The following is a 19199-nucleotide window of genomic DNA, read 5'->3' on the forward strand; positions in this document are numbered from 1 at the left end:
AGAGAGGGAGAAACTTATAAATGGAAATTTCCCTTATAAATGTAAATGGCCCTTACAAAAGGGTAACTTTTACTAGGGCTTCAGAGCTTCTTCTGTGTCTCCTCCTTCTTGAAAATAACCAGCTCAAGGTAATCCTTATGCCAAAGAGGTATATTTTGGCGTGGCAAATTCTGCTCCCCTTTAAGAGTGATTTTGAAAGAAGAATTAGGAATAGTGCCTAGGGTTCAAATCTGAGATTCCTTAAACATATTAATGCCATCAATAAAATGGAAACTGGAAATAGGAGCTGGTATAGCAGACAGCCAGAGTAAATGAGACTGAGTCTTGTAGATGCTGTTTGAAAGTTATTGGAATAGAAGTGAGAACAAACTTCCTGTAAGCATAATGCTTATTAAGATCCAGAACTAAGGCAGTCGATATTAACATTACTAGTACAGCAAATTTTTCCTTAGGAAAATAAAGTTGTAAATAACTTTATTGTTTGTTTCAGGAACTTTCTGAAAAGTTATTTATTAAAATAATAAGCTGGCTTAACTAGTTGCCCTTCTCAAGGCAAGAGGTTACGGGTCAGAGTAAATATCACCATTCTCAGATGGGAAAATTGCTCACTCATCAAATGATTATTCAACAGGACATACTTCAAAACTCTTGCCTTGCTATAATCACCAATCTAAGAATCTATATCACAAATTTTGTCCAATTCCAATCAGATCCCTGCATTGAAAGAGGTTCCTTAAACCAAACCCCTAAACTTTATAAATATCTGCCTTTGACTTTCTCCTTCCAAGATACTACTAAGACTCTGTCAAGGTGATAGTGTAAGGTCGGATGTTAACAAACGGCACCGCGAAACAGAGGAAGGCTTCAAGTGAGCTTTATTAGGGAGCGCTCCTGGGCGAGGTTCACCGGTCCGAGAGAAAGGGGCCAGAGAAGTCGCGCCCGGGCGAGGGTTGGGCAAGATTTTATAGGGGAAGAAGGGAAAGGGGTGTGGTGAATCTGGGAGGGCGCAGGGTATTCCTTATTTGGTGGTCTTTTCGGGTATCCTAGGGGACCGTTAGTCCCGCCCCTCGAAAGGCGGGAAGGCTGGGCCGGGTGGAAAGTCCCCAGGTCAGTTCCTGGAACTGAGTGGGTGGGAGCTCCAGGTCAATTCCAAGAACTGGGTGTGTGGAACGTTCCGGGCTGATGCAACCTGTGAGTCTGATTGCGTTCCCCTGCCTCGGGCCAGTTGGCCTTACAGATAGTTCTTACTAAAATACGTAATACATTAAGTTTCGTTTGTGAAACCAAGCAGGACCCTATGGGGCCCTCTTGGGCACAAAAGCCTTTCTGTGTCCCCCCATTTCTTATTTTCAGGAAATAAGAGTGCCTGAAATTGCAGCATCTAAAGGCAGCTCTTTATTCTCCCCAAAGAAAACTATTATAGGACTGATGCTGATATCTGATCTGCATGTGTCTTGATCACCATACTGGATCATCCTACACTGAAATAAATAAATCTTTGTGTGACACCATATTTTGCATAAAATTTATGCTTCCCAAATTAATAGCCTTTGTCAATTTAGAATTTTAATCAATGCATGCTAATTTGCTATTTAAATCTCTTGAAAATTAGACTAGATAAAAGGTAAGATAATTACTACAAATTAGCAAGATAGTTGATCTATTGAATACTTCTAAGTTCACATTCAGACTTAAATAATATTAGTCCCCAAAAGGAGTTTGGATAGTACTATTCTCAGAAGGGAAGTAAATGGGGAAAAATGGAGATTGCAATGGCTGTGCCTTGTCAAGCTCAACTACAGAAGTAACAACTTACTTTGTAATGCATTTTAACTTTGATATTCTATGAACCATGCAAGTTTCATAAACTAGATGCTTGCAAATAATGTGGTTGTGGTATCAATCTTAAGGTCAAAGCAAATAGAGATATTTAGGAGTAAATTCATTAAAAAGTTCTGTCTGTAGGCCTTTCTTATTTAATCATGAAAGCATACCATCACAGCATTGCACATGCCTTTTATTTACTATAGATCATGCTGTTCTGATTATTTAATCACCTGCCGGTACTTCTTATACTTTATTTTAACTTAGAATTAGGAAAAACAACAAAATTTAAAATATATTACATTGCAGGGCTTCCCTGGTAGTGCAGTGGTTAAGAATCCGCCTGCCAATGCAAGGGACACAGGTTCGATCCCTGGTCCGGGAAGATTCCACATGCTGCAGAGCAACTAAGCCCATGTGCCACAACTACTGAAGCCCGTGTGCCTAGACCCTGAGCGCCGCAACAAGAGAAGCCACCGCAATGAGAAGCCCGCGCACTGCAACAAAGAGTAGCCCCCGCTCCCTGCAACTAGAGAAAGCCCATGCACAGCAACAAAGACCCAACGCAGCCAAAAATAAATAAAAATAAAATATATTACATTGCAAAATATAGGCCAAGTGCTTTATATTGAAATAGTACATTTAGTCCTCACACCAAATCATGTGAGATAAGTACTGTTATTATCCTCGTACTCCAGAAAAGGAAAGTAAAGCACAAAATGATTATGATACTTTATAGTAGTAGAAGAGCTCATAAGTGGCAGAATTGAGTCTTGACCAAGTTCTTTTTATCCCAAGATCCCAATCTCTTAACTACCCTAAAATATCACTTCTGAATAAGACTATTGGGGGTGAGGGTGGAGAGTGCAGCAATACAGCTGGTTAATTAAGTGTCCATTATGGACCAGGTTTTAGTACTGCACTGGATGTGGCAGATTTCCCATGGAGGGGGGTCTTTCTTATCCAGTTAGTTATTTTATCATTTGATAAAAATTAAAATATGATGAAATATATAAACAATGTGCACTTTGAGACCCTTTTGTAAGAATAGTTAATACAAACCTACCACCAGACCAGTCATTTCAACAGGATGCATAGGAGAATTGAGGAGTATGTCTTTGTGAACCATTGCACTAGACTCTGAATTCTTTGAGAGCATTTTGTTCACCATTGCATCTCCAATGCCAAATATGGGGCCTATCATAAAATAGAAAATACAGGATGTAAAGGGGAACCGGTCTGTGACGGGATGCTTACATTTGTATAACCTTGGGTCAATCATATCCTCTGAACCTCAGTTTTATTATTTCTGAAATATAGTTGGCTGCTGGCTAATTATAAAATTTGAAAAAGATAAAGATTTTTCCCTTATGAAGTTTGCCATCTAATGCATGGAAAACAAGCCATAGTAATACTTATCCTACCTTGTTCACAGAATTGATGTGAAGGTCAAATGAGATACTGTATGTATTTTGCGCATTATGAAATACAATTGACCCTGAACAACGTCGAGTTTAGGGGCACTGACCCTTCAGGAAGTAAAAAATCTGTGTATAATTTATAGTTGACCCTACGTATCCACAGATTCAACTAAACCCTGGATTGTATAGTACTGTAGAATTTACTATTGAAAAAAATTCGTGTATAAGTGGATCTGTGCATTTCAAACCAGTGTTGTTCAAGGGTCAACTATACTCTACAAAAGTTAGCATTAGAATTTTGATCATATAAAGTTGTTGTCATCTATCTATTAGTCTGGTTTATTTTGGTTGCAAGAGATGGAAATCCAACTCCAACTAAATTAAGGGGGTAATATGAATGTATTGAAAGTGCATAGGGTAGCTCTCTGAATCAAAAAAGAAGGAAAAAATAAACTGCAAGGACAGGGTAGCTCTAGGAATATCGGGTATGTAAAGTAAGGTCTCATTGCCATGGATTTCTTTTTCTCTCGCTTTCTCTTTTTCTCCTGCTTCTCTCTCCCATTGGAGAATACAGTATTCCCCCTTTATCCATGGGGAATATGTTCTAAGACTCCCCAGTGGATGCCTAAACCACAAAGAGTACCAAACCCTATATATACTATGTTTTTTCCTATACATACATACCCGATAATGTTTAATTTATAAACTAAGCACAGAGAATATCCAAAATGCCAGCATCACGACTCTTATGCTTTGGGGCCACTGTTAAGTAAAATAAGGATCACTTGAACACAAGCACTGAGATACTTTGACAGTTGATCTGATAACCAAGACAGCTACTAAGTGATTAATGGGCACGATACGCTGGCAAAGGGATGATTCATGTCCCAAGTGGGATGGACCAGGACAGCGTGAGATTTCAACGTGCTACTCAGAATGGTGCACAATTTAAAACTTATGGTTTATTTCTGGAATTTTCCATCTAATATTTTTGGACCATGTTTGACCGTAGGTAACTGAAGCTGCAGAAGGCAAAACCATGGATAAGGGGGGGACCACTGTATTAGGTATTTCCTCTCAGGCTTCTCTACTTGGGGGAAAACATAGCCTATGGTACCCCTAGAGTCATATCCTTACAGTTCTTTGATATCCTTACAGTTCCTTGACTAGAGTTAAGAGAGACACTTCACCACCACCTCCAGCTGAAAAATCCTGAGGAAGGACTCTGATTGCATGCAAGAATGGCATGCTCATCCCATTGCTAATCACCAAGGTCAAATAACTGGGTTGCTATGATGGTCTCAGCATGGGTCACATGTTCACTCATTTTTATTAAAAAATGGGGCTAGGAAAATATCTTGAGCAGACAAAGATAAGAATTACTACATATCATAGTTTTATTTGCTTGATGATTTATGTATTAAAAATACAAGGGAGTTTCCTGGTGGCCTAGTGGTTAGGATTCCAAGCTTTCACTGCCGTGACCTGGATTTCATCCCTGGTCAGGGAACTGAGATCCTGGGGAAAAAACCCAAAAAAACAAAAGAAATTTATTTGTAGAATGCCTTAGATTCTCTCTGTTTCTCTTACTCTATGGTAATACTTGCAACAAGAGTGGGATACGTAATTTGCAAGGCCTGTGCAAAATGAAAGTGTATGGTCTCTTGTTCAAAAAGCAGGAAAAAGTAGTTGAAAGTACTAAAATATAAAGCTTTTTTCTTTGAAATTTTTTTTTTTTTTTTTGCGGTATGCGGGCCTCTCACTGTTGTGTCCTCTCCCGTTGCAGAGCACAGACTCCGGACGCGCAGGCTCAACGGCCATGGCTCACGGGCCCAGCCACTCCGCGGCATGTGGGATCTTCCCGGACCGGGGCACGAAGCCGTGTCCCCTTCATCGGCAGGCGGACTCTCAACCACTGCACCACCAGGCAAGCCCTGAAATATTTTTTTACTTATAAAACTTAATAGGGGTAATAAAAACACATGAATAAAAACATAACCTTGCAAATTGAAAAAAATATTTTGGTGTAGTAATTTTATAAAATACAATAAATAATACTTTATTAGTGTGATATCTTGATCCATCAAAAGATTTTTCTGGCTCATTGCTCTGTAATTTCATTTATTAGCTCATCAAAATGTGTACTTTTAGCCACTTTATTTTCTTTTCCTTTTTTAAAAAATTGAGGTACAGTGAACTTATATTAGTTTCAGGTGTATAACATAATAATTTGATATTTTTATATAATATACCTCATACAAAGTTATTATAAAATATTGACTATATTCCCTGTGTAGTACATTACATCCTTGGAGCTTATTTATTTTATACCTAGTAGTTTGTACCTCTTAATCCCCTTCACCTATTTTGCCCCTCGTCCCACCCCTCTCCCCTATGGTAACCATTAGTTGGTTCTCTGTATCTGAGCCACTTCATTTTCAATTGCTGGAACTGAAAGTGACATCAGTTGCTCTTGGCAAATGCAAGATTGCAAATAATTTTTGTTTGATAAGGATCTTTCTGCTGATGCAACTGTTAAGAGTATTTTAGAGGCCATGATGACATTGAGACAATTTCTGATAAATTAGTTCTAAATAAAAATTTTAGTACATCTAAAGCTGATATTTTTTTCAGAACAATTTTTCTAAAAATATTTAACTCTTCATACAATTCAGTTTCATGTAAGTCTGAATTTAATTTTAAATGCGAACTCATATAATGGCATTTTAATGTGTCCTCTGACATTTTCTGTAACTTGTTAAGGTTGTAGAAGAAACTGAAAGTGTGTCCATAGCTCAAAATGCCTGTTTATACATTCTATTGCTTTATCTTCAATTATAGGGAAAATTAATTTTTAAATTTTCTTCCACATTAATAATTGGTTCATGTGATGCTCAAATGGAAATAGTGTTCTTTAAATTTAATTTCTATTACTAAGCCTGTAGATATTTGCTTTACAATGTTGCAGCAATTTTCAAATCCAGAAATTCTAAACTCTTAAAAGAATTCTAATAATTCCTTGATATGTTTTATTGCAATGTCCATGTATATGTTTTCACTTTGTAAAAATTAACTGAAAAAATTTACTGCCTGTTCCCGAGCTCTTGCAGTTCCTGCTCGGAGAGTTAATATTTGTACAGATGCTGCAGGGGTGGGATGCCAGGATGGACAGGCAAGCTGACCTCCCACTGCAGTTCTCAGCATTGCCCCCATGAGGAACCCCTCCTCTTCCCCAGGCCACAGCCACTGCCACCACCGCTGCTAATTCTACTGCTGCTGCCATCACTGTAGCTGCATATATATGGGTCTGGGTCGTGACCCCAGTCATTCATTAGGGTCCAGCAGAGCCCCAGACTGCCCTAAGGTAGCAAGTGGGTCTCAGGCAATCAAGTACAGTGCTCGTTGTGCTCCTGAGCCTGAGCTTTGGGTATGTATGCTGGCGCCATGCATATTTCCTCCGCTCATGCCCGTACTCCATTGTACCTTTGGATTTGATTTACGAAACACAAGTTCAAAGGCAAAACTATTAAGAATTTCATGATAGTGACAGCAGAACATTAAATCAAGTGTGGGACTCATGAGATCAGGGCCTCCTAACTACATAGGTCTTAAGCACGTAAAGCCTGTCTTCCAAGATGGGCTCACTTGGGAACACAAGGTCCCTGTTTATCCTCTAAACAGGTAGTTGCTCAAAAGCGCTTAAGAAATGTTGAAAAAAAGAAATGAAAATAGTCTTCTACTTGGGTTTTACTTATACACATGCACGTGCATGTACACCCACCCACCTACACCCACACACCACATTTCTGAAACAAAAATATTATGAAAAAACACTGAATCTTACTATGTTCTTTTTAAAAATGCTTGTTCTGACTCACTATACACATACAATTTCCTTGAAATTTGACCAACTTATCCTGGTTTGCCTGGGACCTTCCTACTAGCATTATAAGTCCTGTGTCTCAGGAACCCCCTCAGTTCTGGGAAAAGCAGGATGAGTGGTCATCCTGTCTCCATGTCTTTATTCTATGCCTACAACTCCCTGTCTTTGCCTTGACTTGTTTTCAAACATCAGCTTGAAGGCTTGGCCTAAGCAGTCCATCTCCTCCATGAAACTTTCTGATACTTACTGGCTAAGTTCTCCTTTTTCTCTGCTCCCGTAGAACACTGGATATCACTTTTACAGAATTTACCACATTGCTTCCTTGGTCGTTTTTCCCATTAGACAAGAGCTCCTTAGGGCAGAAACTGAGTTTTTTCTCATCTCTGTGTTTTTGGGTGCCTAACAAGTAATCAACACCGGTTTCCCCCTCTATCCAAAAGTAGAACGTTCCTATGAAACCTTTCATAAGCCAAAATGGCGAAAAGTGAAGAAGCAGTTACCTTAAGACACATCTTGCTAACAGATGCACAAAATAAACTGAGATAAAGCACAGATACTCACAAACCTGGTACAAAGCTATGGTGGCTTGATGCTGAGATGCTGAGTGTAGTTCGTGGGGAAGGAGCTTCCACTCCCACTGCTTGGGGTGCCCACTGCTTCTGTAATGGCTCACTGAAAAACAAACACCAAATCCTATTTTCACTTTTTGCCTTTATCTTTCGTAAAAGTGAAAATCCTATTAGGATTCCTTTCTGTTAGTGAAAACAGATGCTAATGTTGGTCTTTAGTAAAACAGAAGTGGCATCAAGTGAACTTTTGAAAAGTGGACGATAACTGTAAAAATTTATTGAAAAGATGAATGAAGCACTGGATCTAAAACTGCTCTTTATCATGAGGACTGGAAAACTGAACTAAGCGCTAATGGTCAATAGTCCTTCACTTTGTTAGAAAATCAGATTGGACAGTCTCAGCTTCCTTCGGAAACACTAAACCAATCGACCCACACTCTAAATGCTGGGGATGAGTTCAATTAATTCCTTATTTAACCCTAGTCTTCTTTTACTTAATGGGATGTGTTTTCTTTAAACTTGATTTAGGAAATCTATTACAGTCAGCAAACAAAATGGCCTTATTTTGTTCTGAAAACAAGTTTCAGTATCACTGGACATAGTTGTAGAACTCTCATGTTACTGAGAACTTAACACTATTATCTGCATATTACATATTAAGAGCTTTTCCTAACCATATTGATGTCACTGTAAGCTGAGTTTGAAGAACACAGATATAAGATTAAAGTTTGGACTCAGACTCAGTGAGAAAAAAGTTTTGTTTGAAAATTACCTGTCTAATGCTGACATAAAGCTGATGAATATAATCAGTTTATTTAGTGAGATGAAAATACCTTGGTCAAAAGGCTTTGATTTTAGTGAAAAAAAGAAACAGTGAATGTTTTTGTTTACACCAAAAATTCAGTTTTGTGCACTGAAATATATGATTTCATAAATGATGAGTTTGATTTAATGATTGACTAGAAAAGTTATTTTGGCAATATTATTATGATTTATGGTGTTGAAAAAATTTATAAATATATATTTGAAAATTTGTTTGTATGGTCCTGATGCATTATGGAAATCTGCAGTGGTCAACTTTTATTAAATATTTCTGACGTTATACTCTAAGTCAGTTTTTACTGGATTATTGGAAAGACTCCTGGTGCTAGCCATGTGGAGTTAAGCCAAACTTCACAGGTTAAGGGCACAATCCTCCCCAGAATGTCCTCACCTCAGACATTGGCCAACAGCCTGAGGTAAAGGAGGTCTCAAACCATGCACATTTCTGACCAACAGGCTATAAATTCAACATTTCCCACTACCCCATTAGGTTCAATAATTCACTAGAATGACTCACAAAACTCAGGAAAGTGCTATACTTAGGATTACAGTTTTATAATAGTAAAAAGGATACAAATCAAGATCAGCTGAAAGAAGAGATGCATGTGGCAAGATCTGGTAGGGTCTCAAATGTGAAGCTTCCAGGGTCCTCTCCCAATGAATCAGGATGTGTCATCTTTCTGGCACATCAGTGTGTAACAATAAGTACACAGTATTGTTAACCCAGGAAGCTCACCTGAGCCTCAGTGTCCAGACTTTTTATTGGAGTTTCATTATATAGATATGATTGACTGAATCTCTGGCCATGTGACGGAACTCAGTCTCCCGCTTTCCGCCCCTCCCTGGAGGTCACGTGGTTCAAAGCCTTGAACTTCTAATCATATAGTTGTTCTTTCTGGCGTGGCCAGCTCTCCTACCCTAAGTCATCTTAGCTAGCTTCTATAGAAACCCACCATGTGTCCCCTCATTGGCATAAACTATCAGCACCTACCATGAATAACAAAGACACTCTTATCACTCAGGAAATTCCAAGAATATAGAAGTTACTTCCCAGGAACTGAGGACAAAGGTCAACTAAATTCTTTGTTATACAAGTATTCATTGACATGTTGGAAACTATTAAGATTTCTTATGTGCATACAGGCTAGCATTCTTTATCTATGGAGAACACACACTTTATTTTATATGTTCCAAACAGAATATACCAAAAGGAAAACATTTTATCCATAAGCTTTTGCAACAACACACTGATCTATTTTCTTAAGTGCAGGTCAGGGAATAAGGATTTGAGGCCACTAAATCTTTTTCTTTATTAGTGTCTTTCTTTTACTGGATAGCTTTCAGAGCAGCAAAACAGCTTCCTGAGTGCTTCACATTGTTCCAACTGTGTAATACCACTCAAGTTCTTGACATACATACAGAATATGCAACTACCGAAATTCATTAGTTAGAGTGTTCTCCTTTTTCTTTCTTTTTTTTTTCTTTTGGTCCCATCTTCTCTCTTTGTGGCAGTATTTATTTCTTCAGTTTCTTTTATACTGTAGGAGAGAAAAATAATTTTTCCTCTACCCTTCTAGGTTCTTGGCTCACCTCCCCACCCCACCCCCCACCCGTTATAAAAGACAGATTAACAGGAGAAAAATAAAGTTAAATTTATTAGCATGTATACTTCCTGTATACATGGGAGATATCTGGGAAAACTGAGTAACTCTCCAAAATGGCCCAAGTCACCACCTTAAATATCAATTCCAGCTAAAGACAAAAGAAGATGTTGGGTGTTGGGGAGCCAGTTATGGGAGGCTATTAGTAACATGGGTATCATTGTTATGCATATTTAGGTCTTTGCCTTCTCCATTGATAAGTGTTTCTAGAGATTTAGTCATCCTTCTCTTCCTGTTACAGAGAGGTAGACATTCTTACAAATGGAGATTTCCCTACAACATAATCCTTATACCAAAGAAGCATATTTGGGGGTGACAAATTCTGCCCCCATTCAACACCTTGGTTAATCTCAAAGTTTCTGAAGTCAGAATACCTAGGTTCAAATCTCTGCTCTTCCATTCATTAGCTGCATAACATTGGGCAAGTTACTTGGCCTCTATATGGCTCAGATTTTTTCATCTATAAAACAGGGATAATAGTAATAGTTACCCTTAGGATTTTAGTGAGGATCCAAATAAATAATATATGTAAAACACACAGAAAAATTATTGTACAATAAAACTCATTAAATGTTAGCAGTTATACTTTTGATTTGAGCATAATACATGCTTTGTACAGTAGTTCAAGGATAACAATTGCTTCTATATAACTAAAAGATTCCTTTGAGGTCAGCTGACCTACACTTTATTCTCTCTCAGTTATAAATGTAGGCAACAAACCACATATAAAAGTCCAAGGGAGGCTAAGTTGAAACCGTGCAACTCAGATTGGGACTTGAACCCACAGGCCAGGACTCGAACCCAGCCAAAACCCAGATTGGGACTTGAACCCATGGTCTTTTTTTTTTAATTAATTAATTAATTAATTTTTGGCTGCGTTGGGTCTTCGTTGCTGCGCTCGGGCTTTCTCTAGTTGCGGCGAGCGGGGGCTACTCTTCGTTGTGGTGCACGGACTTTTCATTGCGGTGGCTTCTCTTGTTGTGGAGCACGGGCTCTAGGTGCGCAGGCTTCAGTAGTTGTGGCTCATAGGCTCAGTAGTTGTGGCTCACGGGCTTCGTTGCTCCACGGCACGTGGGATCTTCCTGGACCAGGGCTCAAACTTGTGTCCCCTGCATTGGCAGGCAGATTCTTAACCACTGTGCCACCAGGGAAGTCCAACCCATGGTCTTTTAACTGAGATCACACACCTGGACTCAGGACTTAATGAAGCTCAGGTTCTTGATGTCTCGTCACAGAAAGAATTCAGTGAGAGACGAAGTGATAGGTAAGAAGTAGATTTATTTAGAGAGAAACACACTCCCCAGTTAGAGTGTGGGCCATTTCAGAAAGTGAGAAAGGCACCAGGGTATGTTGTTGTCAGTTTTTATAGGGGTGGGTAATTTCATAGACTAATGAGTGAGAGGAGTATTCCGGCTATTTTGGGGAAGGGGTGGGGATATCCAGGAACTGGGCCACTGCCCACTTTTTGACCTTTATAGTCGGCCTTGGAACTGTCATGGTGCCTGTGGGTGTGTTACAATGAGCATATACTGAAGTTCGAGGTCTGGTACTAGTCAACTTGTTTGCCATCTTGGACCTATTTAATTCTAATCAGTTTATGTCATGTCCTTGGACTATGTCATTCTTTTAGAGGTTGTGCCCTGCCCCCTTCCCTCCTGTTTCAAAATGACTTGCCTAAGGTCACATGGTGAGTAGCACTGTTGTGATTGGGATCCCCCTTACATGTTTCCAAGCCGAGTGTTCTTTTCACCACATTGTACTACATCAAGTCGAATGCAACTTATAATCATTCCAAAGCATATAGTACTAAATCAGAAATCTTGGGAAAGAAAGATTCAAAGGGGCTGATATGCTGAACAAGACTCAACCTAGAAGTACCTTCTCTAAGAATATTCAAAAGAGCATGCAAATGCCTAAATTTCTTTAAATGTGGGTTTATATGCATAAGTTTGTGAAGAGAATTCTGTACATATCTCATGGTAAGTGTATGTGTGCATCTCTCTCTCTTTCTGTGGAGATATATATATATATATATATATATATATATATATATGGTTTTTTTTTTTGCTATGTTCCGTTAAATTGATCCTTCTTTTCCTCAGAACATTTTTATTTTTTCTTTTGCTTTGGTTGTTGACAGATTTATTTTCAATTCAGTACAGCTCACTGAATTGCAAAGGAAAATAATGAGTGTGAAAGTGTTACAGTACACCCACATAGCCCTTCCACCTGGTTGCCTTATCCTTCCAAACAGACTCCACCCCAAAGCAAGCTATGTAGCTCAAAAACAATGATGAAAGGAAAGTGGTAACAGTCTGATGCAATATCCTTATTCAAATGCTATCTTGAATGCTTTTCTTGGGCTCTTGTGATAATAGCTGACGTGATTCTGTGATGAACAAGGCAGCACTTTCAAAGTGGAGTCTGTGGAATGCAAGTCTGTTTGAGATACTAATAAGTATTCCACAAAAATAAGGTTTTTGGGGGCAAATAGTCTCGGACAAGTCTGAGTTAGAGTTTTTAAAAAAAATATTTCTTGACTTCTCAGTACCTTTCAATGCCTTGGAACACATCTTCAAGACACTTGGGGAAACACTACATCAAGATTTTGATATTGCGAGTGTTTGTTGGGGAGGAAGAAATTTTCTCTCCCCTTCTAGGTTCTTCTGGCTGGTCTAAGAATTAAATTGACATGAGAGTTTAACAGGAGAAAATAAAACAAAAGTTTAATAACATGTATACATGGGACAGACCCAGGAAAACTGAGTACAAAATGACTTAAGCCCTCACCTTAAATACCATACTCAGCTAAAGACAAAAAGAATGTTGAGGATGGGGAGAGTTAGTTATGGGAGATTACCAGGAACAGCACAGTGCTGTTACGCAGATTTACGTCATTGCCTTCACTTCTCTGATAAGTTTCTAGAGATTTGGTCACCCTCTTCCTGGTACAGGGAGGGAGACACCCTTACAAATGGAGATTTCCCTTATGAATGTAAATGTTTCTTACAAAAGGGTAACTCTTACTTGGTTTTCAGAGCTTTTCCTTTGTCTGCTGTTTCTTGGAAAATAACCAGCTTAAAATAATTAATATGTTAAAGAGGCATATTTTGGGGTGGCAAATTTTGCTCCCCTATAGGTTCTTAACCTGGAGTTTGGATTTTTTAACTGGAATTTTTATTAAGGTAATTATAGATGCACATTCAATTGTAAGATACAGAGAGGTCCTGTATACCCTTAATCCAATTTCCCCCAATGGTAATATCTTACAAAACTATAGTACAGTATCAGGCCAGGATATCAATATTTACACAATCTACTGATCACAATCAGATTTCCTCAGTTTTATAGTCAAGTGCGTGCGTGTGTGTGTGTGTGTGTGTGTGTGTCTAGTTCTGTACAATTTTATTACATGTGTAGGTTCAAATATCTGGTATCCATGAATTTTTATGGGAAAATTATTACTTCTTTACTTCCACTACTCTGTTACTGAAATTTAGCACTTCCTTCAATTATCAATTTAGGTTAAAAAAAAAAACCCACACAGTTGTATTAGTTGTACCTGTGACTTTTTCATCAGTGGAAATCACATTTAGGTTTTGTAGATATCTCAAAATATCATTCATGCTCATCATTACTTCAAAATTAGGATAGCTATTAAACCTGCCAATAGATCTTGCTACTTACGGCTTTAATTAACATGTATTTTACTATGTCACAATTTTTAATAGTTTTATAGCTTTATTTCAATATATTTAGTTTCTTTGTGATCCTATGTATTTTATTTATTTAAAAGTGTTATTTTGAGAAGAGGCTCATAAGCTTCACTGGACTGTCAAAGGGGTCTATGGCCCAAAAAGGGTGAAGAACTCTCTTGTTGTGGGGAAAAAAACACCCTGAAAAGAGAGACAGAAGAGGTTGTTTTGATTTCCAGCTCTGCTGCTTATTACCTACAATACATACCTTAGACGAGTATGTAAATGCCAAGCCTTAGTTTCCTGAACCAATAAAATGAAAGTGAGTCTAATAGATTGCTATTGTTCCCTTATAGCTCTAAACCTCACAGAATCTATACAAAAGCAAACAAATCACCTTTACACCATTTTCTGAACTAGTTCAGATCTTATAAAATAAAATTTTTCCTTTGAATTTCTAATGATATATGGATAACTTGGAGATTTTTTTCAGAAAATAGCTTTACACCATTCATTCATTCAAAAATAATCTCTACTCACACTCCACACACACTAAAACTGTGCACCTGGACCTTTGGGAACACCTAAGAAGGTCAACAAGATTAATTGTTAATTAACGATTAAATAATTATTTCTTTGTTAACAACTGAGGGACATAACCAATCTTGGAACAAATTGTTATCAGCAAAGAATTCCTAGAGGAGGAATTTGAATTTGAATTGAATTGAATTGACCATGTGAATTGAGTCCTGCAAGATCACTGAGCAGTGAGAGCATGGTGTACTTGGAAAACAGTAAGTCATTGTCTGTATCTTGTGGGAGGGTCAGAAAATGACCCTGGACATCATTAAGGGCCTCCTATGTCTGCCAGGCTATGCTAAGAGATCATGCATTGTATTCTGAAGTCAGTGGTGACCGACAGACAAACAGTTTTAAGAAGGAAAAGTGAGATAATCTCTCTCTTTCATTTATTTATTTTTTAGCCGGGCGACGTGCCATGCGGGATCCTAGTTCCCAGACCAGGTATCCAACCTGTGCTTCCTGCAGTGGAAGTGCAGAGTCTTAACCACTGGACCGCCAGGGAAGTCCTGAAAAGTGACATAATCTCATTTGCAATTTATATGAGTCCTTTGACAGTAGACTGAAGGAAGAACTAAAAGGAAAGCTGGAGGTAGGTAAAGTAGTTAGGAGACTTGCAACAGTCCCGTTGTAATAATTTGAGGGCTTCAAATAAAGACATGGTTGTAGGAACATGGAATAAGAAATGTATTTGAAAGAAATGGAGTCAAAAAGCCTTCTAGGTTTCTATCTTAGAAAACTTTGTGTTTAACAAAAGTAGGAAACATATGAGGAAAAATAGATTGGGGAAATAGAGAGGAACAAACAACTGGTTCATACTTAGGTAGACTTTGAGATAACTCCAGAACACCTAGGTGGGGATATACAGTAGCTGGTTGGAAATTTAAATGTGAAGGTCAGGAGTTTGGGCTCAAAATATAGAGTCATCTGTACTTATATGTTAGTTGATGCTACAGAAGTGGACACTATCATTTAGAGGAATCATGAAAAGTGAAAAGAGAAAAGCAATACGTTCCAAATTTTATTGGTGATGTATTTCATCCATAAAAACGTTTGGCTTCTATGCATGTATGGGTATATTCGTTTAACTGTATATTGTATATTTTGTAAATATTTTTATTACAGATACCACCAAAATGTCAATATTAAAAAGATGATATAAGAATATGTACACATAAGAGTTCTAATATTTTCCACACTCCAAAGCACCATCTTGTGTACTCCCTCAAGTGTGCACTCCTCACTGTGGAAATCAATGGAGAATGAGAATAACAATGGAAACCTGGAACCTTAAAGGGTGAGTAAGAAAGTGGTGGAGACAGCTTGGGAAGGATATTCTAAGTAAGGAGGACATCTTGAGCAAAGGCGTATAAGTGAACAGTGGGAAAACACAAGAGTAGAGTTGCTGGAGAATAGAATGCAAAAAAGGAAGTAACTAGAGTTTATGCGGAAGAGTTTGATAGAAGTTGGGTCCTCAGGATCAATGGGGAGCCAGGGAAGGGCTTAAGGTAGGGAATTAACATGTTTCTGTTTACATTTGGCTCAAATCACTGGTGGTGGTAGGGATTAGAATGGGTGAGATTAGAGGCAGGGAGATAGAACGAAAGATACAGAAAATAGATTTACGGAGATAAATGAAGTGAATTAGGCTTACTTCTGGAGAATGGATGGCTAAGGGGTGACTTGGTCACAGTCTTCCAATATAAGATTTTAATGTGAAAGATTTTTGTCTACTCTCTGATTACCGTGAAGTGGAAAAGAGTAAAGAAAATGATAAAAGTGGGAAACTTTGAGTTGGTTACCAAGTAAACTTTATGGATCATCCGGGTGATGATGTATATATGTTTAAATTCTTTACCTCTAGAAATTTTCATGAGGAAAATGGCATTAGTGACTGACTTATGACAGGCAGATGACAAATGACAGAGAGGTATGGATGTGGGATTATTGAGGTTGTTTCTTTTAAAAATCTTGTGACAATTATTATAGGAAGGCTAGATTCAACTTGAGGGCCGCCAGTTTGTGTGAATTATGGTTTAGCCATTCACCTAGTTTTAAGAACGGGTTCAAACCAATTAGATGCTCCCAGGAGGTCCCTTTGTGCCTTGTAATACTCTGAGAAGGTGATCAACAAAACAGCACGCATTTAATGACAATTTACTATGTTCTGGGTTAAAAACAAAGGTTAACCGTGTAGTTTCTGCTCTCTAGGAGCTAATCATCTAGTTTGGGATAACAGGACATATAGGTGGAAAAGTAATGGTATAAAGGAGAACGTAAGTGCAAAGATAACTTACGATTAGCCCATAAACTTCTGGTGAGTCATATTTGGTGATGCACCATATTTAAAAATCTATGTGTTACTGGAAGTTTCCCTAATGATGTTGTTTCTGAGAAACTCAGGTTAACAGAAATGAATGCATTTTAGAATGTTTTTTCCCCCTCACAGTTAACCCTGACATATCTAGTTCTGCTATGTAAAAGGATAAAAAGGTTAGAAATGAATAACAATGCCACTAATCTTATTTGATAATTAAAGAATTAAATTAACATTTACTCCAAGTATTATTCAGTTTGAGTAAAAATGGTTTATAGATTAAGCAGAATAAAGATGTTCTAGAATAAATAATAGCTAACAATTTATTTATTGTTTTTTTTTAATAGATCTTTATTGGAGTATAATTGCTTCACAATACTGTGTTAGTTTCTATTGTACACCAAAGTGAATCAGCCGTATGCATACATAGTCCCCATTTCCCTTCCCTCTTGAACCTCCCTCCCACCAGATCCCACCCCTCTAGGTCATCGCAAAGCACAGAACTGATCTCCCTGTGCTATGCTGCTGCTTCCCACTAACTATTTTACATTCGGTAGTGTATATATATTGATGCTACTCTCACTTTGCCCGAGCTTCCCCCTCCCACCCTGTGTCCTCAAGTCCATTCTCTATGTCTACATGTTTATTCCTGCCCTGCAACTAGGTTCATCAGTACCACTTTTTTTTAAGATTCCAAATATATGTGTTAGAAAACGGTATTTGTTTTTGTCTTTCTGACTTACTTCACTCCGTATGACAGACTCTAGGCCCATCCACCTCACTACAAATAACTCAATTTCGTTTCTTTTTATGGCTGAGTAATATTCCATTGTATATATGTGCCCCATCTTCTTTATCCATTCATCTGTTGATGGACATTTAGGTTGCCTCCATGTCCTGGCTATTGTAAATAGTGCTGCAGTGACCATTGTGGTACATGTCTCTTTTTGATTTATGGTTTTCTCAGGGTATATGCCCAGTGGTGGGATTGCTGGGTCAGATGGTAGTTCTATTTTTAGTTTTTTAAGGAACCTCCATACTGTTTTCCATAGTGGTTGTATCAATTTACATTCCCACCAACAGTGCAGGAGGATTCCCTTTTCACCACATCCTTTCCAGCATTTATTTTTTCTAGATTTTTTGATAATAGCCATTCTGACCAGCATGAGGTGATACCTCATTGTAGTTTTGATTTGTACTTCTCTAACGATTAGTGATGTTGAGCATCTTTTCATGTTCTTCTTGGCCGTCTGTATGTCTTCCTTGGTGAAATGTCTATTTAGATCTTCTGCCCATTTTTTAATTGGATTGTTTGTTTTTTTGATATTGAGCTCCATGAGCTGTTTGTATATTTTGGAGATTAATCCTTTGTCTGTTGTTTCATTTGCAAATATATTCTCCCATTATGAGGGTTGTCTTTTTGTCTTATGTTTTCCTTTGCTGTGCAAAAGCTTTTAAGTTTAATTAAGTCCCATTTGTTTATTTTTGTTTTTATTTCCATTACTCTCGGAGGTGGGTCAAAAAAGATCTTGCTGTGGTTTCTGTCATAGAGTGTTCTTCCTATGTTTTCCTCTAAGAGTTTGGTAGTGTCTGGTCTTACATTTAGGTCTTTAATCCATTTTGAGTTTATTTTTGTGTATGGTATTGGGGAGTGTTCTAATTTCATTCTTTTACATGTAGCTGTCCAGTTTTCTCAGCACCACTTATTGAAGAGGCTGTCTTTTCTCCATTGTATATTCTTGCCTCCATTGTCAAGGATAAGGTGGCCATATATGTATGGGTTTATCTCTGGGCTTTCTATCCTGTTCCATTGATCTATATTTCTGTTTTTGTGCCAGTACCATAATGTCTTGTTTACTGTAGCTTTGTAGTATAGCCTGAAGTCAGGGAGCCTGATTCCTCCAGCTCCATTTTTCTGTCTCAAGATTGCTTTGGCTATTCTGGGTCTTTTGTGTTTCCATACAAATTGTGAAAATTTTTGTTCTAGTTCTGTGAAAAATGCCATTGGTAGTTTGATAGGGATTGCATTCTATCTGTAGATTGCTTTGTGTTGTATAGTCATTTTTACAATATTGATTCTTCCCATCCAAGAACATGGTATATTTCTCCATCTGTTTATGTCATCTTTGATTTCTCTCATCAGTGTTTTATAGTTTTCTGAGTACAAGTCTTTCACCTCCTTAGGCAGGTTTATTCCAAGGTATTTTATTCTTTTTGTTGCGATGATAAATGGAATTGTTTCCTTAATTTCTCTTTCTGTTTTTTTGCTGCTGGTATATAGGAATGCCAGAGATTTCTGTGCATTAATTTTGTATCCTGTGAGCTTACCAAATTCATTGGTTAGTTGTAATAGTTTTCTGGTGGCATCTTTCGGATTTTCTATATATAGTATCATGTCTGAAATGAGCATTTATAGTTGTTTACATTA

This window comes from Grampus griseus (assembly GCF_964374135.1).
Source record: "Grampus griseus genome assembly, chromosome: X".
Classification (NCBI taxonomy): domain Eukaryota; kingdom Metazoa; phylum Chordata; class Mammalia; order Artiodactyla; family Delphinidae; genus Grampus; species Grampus griseus.